This window comes from Grammomys surdaster, unplaced genomic scaffold (genome assembly GCF_004785775.1).
Source record: "Grammomys surdaster isolate TR1022 unplaced genomic scaffold, NIH_TR_1.0 170, whole genome shotgun sequence".
In the NCBI taxonomy this organism is placed as follows: domain Eukaryota; kingdom Metazoa; phylum Chordata; class Mammalia; order Rodentia; family Muridae; genus Grammomys; species Grammomys surdaster.
This window is the reverse complement of record NW_021604618.1, coordinates 8,344,416-8,349,968: the sequence shown is the minus strand read 5'-3', so window position 1 is coordinate 8,349,968 and position 5,553 is coordinate 8,344,416.

Genomic DNA, 5,553 nt, shown 5'->3' with positions numbered 1-5,553 from the left:
TGCCTAATGGTGAGTCACATACCTTTGTCATTCAAACCTGGGCAGTATCTCCCAGCTGCTTTTCACTGCCCCATCCACAACTTACTGAAGCCCTTACAGGTCCTTACAAAATATGCAGAGACTCAAGGAGCAAGTTTTGACTCCTCCTGCTACTCTGTAAAGAAGACTAGGATGCCAGCCTGCTCTATGGAGTGAGTTCCAGGACAGCCAGGGCTACACAGAGAAACTGTGTCTCAAAAAAAAAAGATTAAAAAAAAAAAAAGCTGGGAGGTGGTGGCGCATGCCTTTAATCCCAGCACTTGGGAGGCAGAGGCAGGCGGATTTCTGAGTTCGAGGCCAGCCTGGTCTACAGAGTGAGTTCCAGGACAGCCAGGGCTATACAGAGAAACCCTGTCTCGAAAAAACAAAAAACAAACAAACAGAAAAGACTAGGATGTGCTCTCATAACTGAACCCAAGGGCACTGTCACGTGACACTGCTGGGGAATAAAAGTAGAGACCTTACAATACGCTTTTTAATGAGGTGCTTCAATGGATAGAAGCTACTGTAGAGACGGGGTTTTTCTTCCTCCACATTCCTGTTTTCCTTCTTCCTGGCTGTTGGCTCTTGATTCTGCGGGACAAAAGAAAGGATTAAATGATGGTGCCTACTTCTGCCCGAGGAGTGGGAGACAGTCTCCAAGCTGGAGAAGGCACATGTATGCCCAAATTCTCCTGGTAGAACAAGGACAGCAAACTTACTCCAAAATGCAGTGTACTGGTTTCATTTCTATGGCTGTGATAAAAATACCCACAACAAAAACAGGGATAAAAAGTTTATTCTGGCTCACAGTTCAAGAGAGTCTGTCATGGTCTGTCATGGTGGGGTAGGGATGGCAACAAGAGCATAAGGCTAGCCTATCACATTACGTCAGAGGATTTAGAAGAAGTAGAACCAGCCTATAAAATCTCAATGCTCACCCACGACGACGACAATGATGATATACCTCCCCCAGCCAGTCTCCCTGTCCTGGAAATTTTGTCGCCACGCGGGGACCAGGTGTTCAAATACATGGTCTTATGGAGCACAGCTCACATTCCGACTGTAACAGACACTGTAGACTCCTCTGAGCAAACACTATACCTCTAGCTCATGAACTCATGAGCCCCCATGCACCTAGGAAGTAGCCTGGGGCTGAGAGTGAAATGATAGCGGGGAACAACTATCTGCAAAATGTTCACAGATGTTCATAGATGCTAGACACCAAAGGTGTTCACGTTCCCATGCCCCAGGTTCGTCTTAGTACCTGATCCCCTATGTAGGGGGATACGAAGGTTGAACCATTGGAGATGATTATGTCCAGAGGCCCTCCTAGATGAAGAAACCCCAGGCAACTCCCTCTGTTCTTTCACCATCTGTCAAGAAGCAGGCCTTAGGCAGATTCCAAACCTGCCGGTGCTTTGATCTTGAACTTTTCAGATCAGCTGCAAGAAATAAAGTCCTGCCATCTATTACAGTTTGGGGGTTGCAGCAGCCCAAAGAGACCAAGAGAGTAGGAAGCAAGGCTCTACATTGCTCCATGAATATGTGGAGGAGAAGTTATGGTTGAAACTGGTTTGCACTGCTGGGTAATTTGTTCTGTTAGCATATGTTAACACATACACAGGCACAGAGCCAAACTTAGACAGAGACCATGTGACTCACTGGAGCTGAAATAAAGTTTGTTTAGCATGACAGTTTTATTGCCACCCTGTCCTCCAAGCCTATGGACTCTGAAGGGTCTTTGATGAACATATAGGAAGAGCTTGCTTATACCCTATCCCCCCTCCATAACCTAATCCTTCAGCCCTGGGACTGAGGCCTTCAGAGGACACATAGGACCTGTAGAAGCTGTTTCCCTTGAGGCTGCATGATGCTTGCCTGTGATGATAATACCCAGATGCTTTGCTAACAGGACATTTGGAAACAACTGGATCTGAAACCCAGGGTCTTCCAGCAGCTGGATGCTGAGCTATTTTTCCTAGACTCTGTCCCAACCTGAAGGGATTCAGGAAGAGGAAGGGAGAAGCTGGATTTAAGCTCTTGGGGGATGTCTATTATGTAGGTCAAGTTTGTGGCTTCCAGAGGAAGGGCTTAGCCTCAAGACTTAACTCTGAACTCTGCCTGAGTGACCATGTCGCCTTGTATGTTGACATCTAAGGGGCTTTGGAAACTAAAGTTTCTGTCTCTCTAAGGTTTTATCTCTCACACTGGTAAATTTCAAACTTGTTTTCTTGGTGACTCTTTTAGAATGGGTTTTGGTAAAGCAAAACCTGTGGCTAACAGCAGAAACCAAGGGCAACAACTGAGCAGGTGTTAGCCCAAGAAGAGGGCTTCAGGGCTGATTTTCCATGAGGGCCATTCATGTTTGGCTATGTGCTAGCACGCGCGCGCACACACACACACACACACTGATTACTATTTTACTTAAATTAAAACTCTCCAGGAGGTACTTTCCACGTGGCCAGACCTCTAGTTCTCCCTCAGTTGAGCAAACATTTCCTGAGTGCCATGTCAGACACTGATGCCAAGGTGACAGGGGTTCCATAGGGGGAGGGGGCCCAGCATCTGCCCCTCACAGAGTTCATGGTCCAGAAAGATTGACCCTGGAGACACAAAGTCCATCATAAAAAAGGCTTGCCACTTTTCTACTCCAAGAAAGAAAGTCAAATGAAATCCAAAATTTCCTTCTTTCTGCAGACACCTAGATTTGGAACAGGACGTTTGTCACTCTAGTGTCATCTGATGGTGCTACACAGCTCTCTCTCTAAATTATCTTTAGCCAACGAGGGGAAAACAGTAGGAAGACACTCCCTCTCCATGGAGAGAGAACAAATTCGCAACTTCCAAGAATATATAAAACCCAATTTCAGAGCGGCCACCACCTGGTAATAATCATCTTGAAGACTGTCTTACACAAGACTTCAGGAACCATAGAATTCATGAATGAAGCCACAACACACAGCTACTACTTTAAATTATGCACATTAATTATGTATCTATCAGAGTTTATTAACTATTGTTGTATGGTGTGGTGATTGGGATAAGAATGACCCCCATTGGTTCGTACATTTGAACATTTGGTCTTCAGCTAATGGAACTGTTTGGAAAGGATTAGGAAATGTGGCCTTGTTGGAGGAAGTGTATCACTGGAGTGAGCTTTGAGGTTTCAAAAGCCCACACCAGGTCCAGTGTCTCCCTCTTCTGCCTAGAAGTTGCAAATCAGATGTAAGCTCTTAGCTACTGCTCCAGCATCATGCCTGCCTGCCTGCCTGCCTGCCTGCCTGCCTGCCTGCCTGCTTGCCTGCCTGCCTGCCTGCCTGCCTGCCTGCCTGCCTGCCTGACTGTCACCATTCTCTCTTCCACAATAGCCATGGACTGACTAACCCTCTGAAACTGTAAGAAAGCCCCCAATTGAATGCTTCCTTATACAAGCAGCCTTGGTCATGGTGTCTCTTCACAGCAACAGAAGAGTAACTGTGACACATGGTTTGGGTTTTTAATGAGCCTTTAAAATATACTCTGTGCAGCACATCTAAGCAGGTGAGCCGCTAGATCTTTGTGGTGATGCCATTCTTTATTGCATTAGTCTGTTTAGCTTTCTGGAAATTGTGTTTGTTTTCTTCTTGGCAAATTTACATATGAAATAAACCACGTCCTCTCAATGGTAATTTTCCTTCTGAAATGTCAGCAGAGATTTATGCTTACAGCTTTTCTTCTCTCGTATTTCTCCAGTCTTCACAGGAAAATATTTTAACAAGCATTTACAAAATTCTCAGAGTATTAGGCATGGCTATTGGATGAACTGATATTGCTTGCTGTTTTAAAAATGACAAAATCCAACCAGGCAGTGGTGGCACATCCCAGCAGTGGGGAGGCAGAAGTAGGCAGATGTCTGTGAGTTCCAGGCCAGCCTGGTCTACAAAGTGACGGCCAGGACAGCCAGGGCTACATAATGAAACCCTGTCTTGAGCAAAAAAAAAAAAAAAAAAAAAAAAAAAGGGAGGGAGGAAAAAAAAGGAGAAAGGAAAGAAAGAAAAGAAAAGAAAAGAAAAGAAAAGAAAAGAAAAGAAAAGAAAAGAAGGCTCGGTGGCTAAAACCCTGGCTGCTTTCTAGGGACCCTGGCTTTGGTTCCCAGCATTCACATTGCAGCTTACAGCTGACTGTAACTCCAGTCCCAGCAACCCAACACCCTCTCCTTCTGACCTCTGTCGATGCCAGGCATACTCATGGTTCCCAGGCAAGCACTTACAAAATTAAAAATAAACCTTAAAAAGAAAAAGAAGAGATAGAATTCTCAGGCTCTGAGTTGGAAGGGAACTGGGTAGATTATTACACAGCTTTCTATTCCAAAGACACCACGAGAATAGGACTCTCGTGTATATGAAGTGACTTACCTGGTCAGAGGCTAAGTGGAGAGAGAGAGCTTCAGACAGTCTGGTATGTCAAATGAGAGGGGGTTGGGCAGGACAGATAGTACTTCAGTTAAGAGTGCTTGCTGCCCTTGCAGAGAGGACTCAAGTGAAAGTTCCCAGCACCCATGGAAGGTGGCTCATGACTGCCTCTAACTCTGGCTCCAGGGGATCCAATACCCTCTTCTGGCCTTGGTAGGTACCTGCACATACATGGCACATGCAGAGAGACACACAAAAGCACATAAATACAAATAAGTGGAGTGAAGAGATGGTCGACGTCAGTACTCCGGGGTGTCAAGGGAAGGTTAGAGCATTACTAATATTCTTTCTACTTATTTTTAGAGCTTAGTATTATTTTGATTTAAAATTATGCATGACGTGAAAAGCCACAAAACATCTTTTCAATCTGGGGCTTATAAAATATTTTACTCTAGCTTTGAATCTATTTCGTGGCCAACATGATCATACTTGAAATGGATCCCTACTGTGTTATTCAGTTTTCCATTACTGTATCAAAATACCTAATATAAATGATTTAAAAAAGAGGAAAAGTTTTATTTTGAATTCTGGCTTCGGAGGTTCTATATCATTAACCAATTGATCTTATTGCCTTGGAATGTGGTGAGGCAGAACAACGGGGCAGGGCCCCCTGGTGGAACCAAGCTGCTCAGCTCATGGCTAGCAGTGAAACAAACGGGAAAGACAGGATCCCTTTTCTGAAATGTCCTTAATGACCTAAAGCCATTAACCCACCTCTTAAAGCCTTCTCTGCTGTCAACACTGTCTGTGGAGAACGTTCCAGACCTGAACCATATAGCACCCATGTCAGGATCTGTGACCTTCCAGGTGTAGGTTTGAACTCTGCCTTTAACACATTGTAGCCGTGTGACTTTGGGCAACTTGCATCCTGTCTCTAAGTCTTCTCTTCATGGAGAAGCTTTCTACAGAGGAGGATACTATAGAAGAGGAGACAGAATACAAAGCTTACAGCTATGCCTGGCACTCTGCGAGCATGGTGGTCACTGCTATTCACAAATTTCTTGCAAGAATACTTCCAATAGTGTGGCGATCTCTCTCTCTCTCTCTCTCTCTCTCTCTCTCTCTCTCTCTCTCTCTCTCT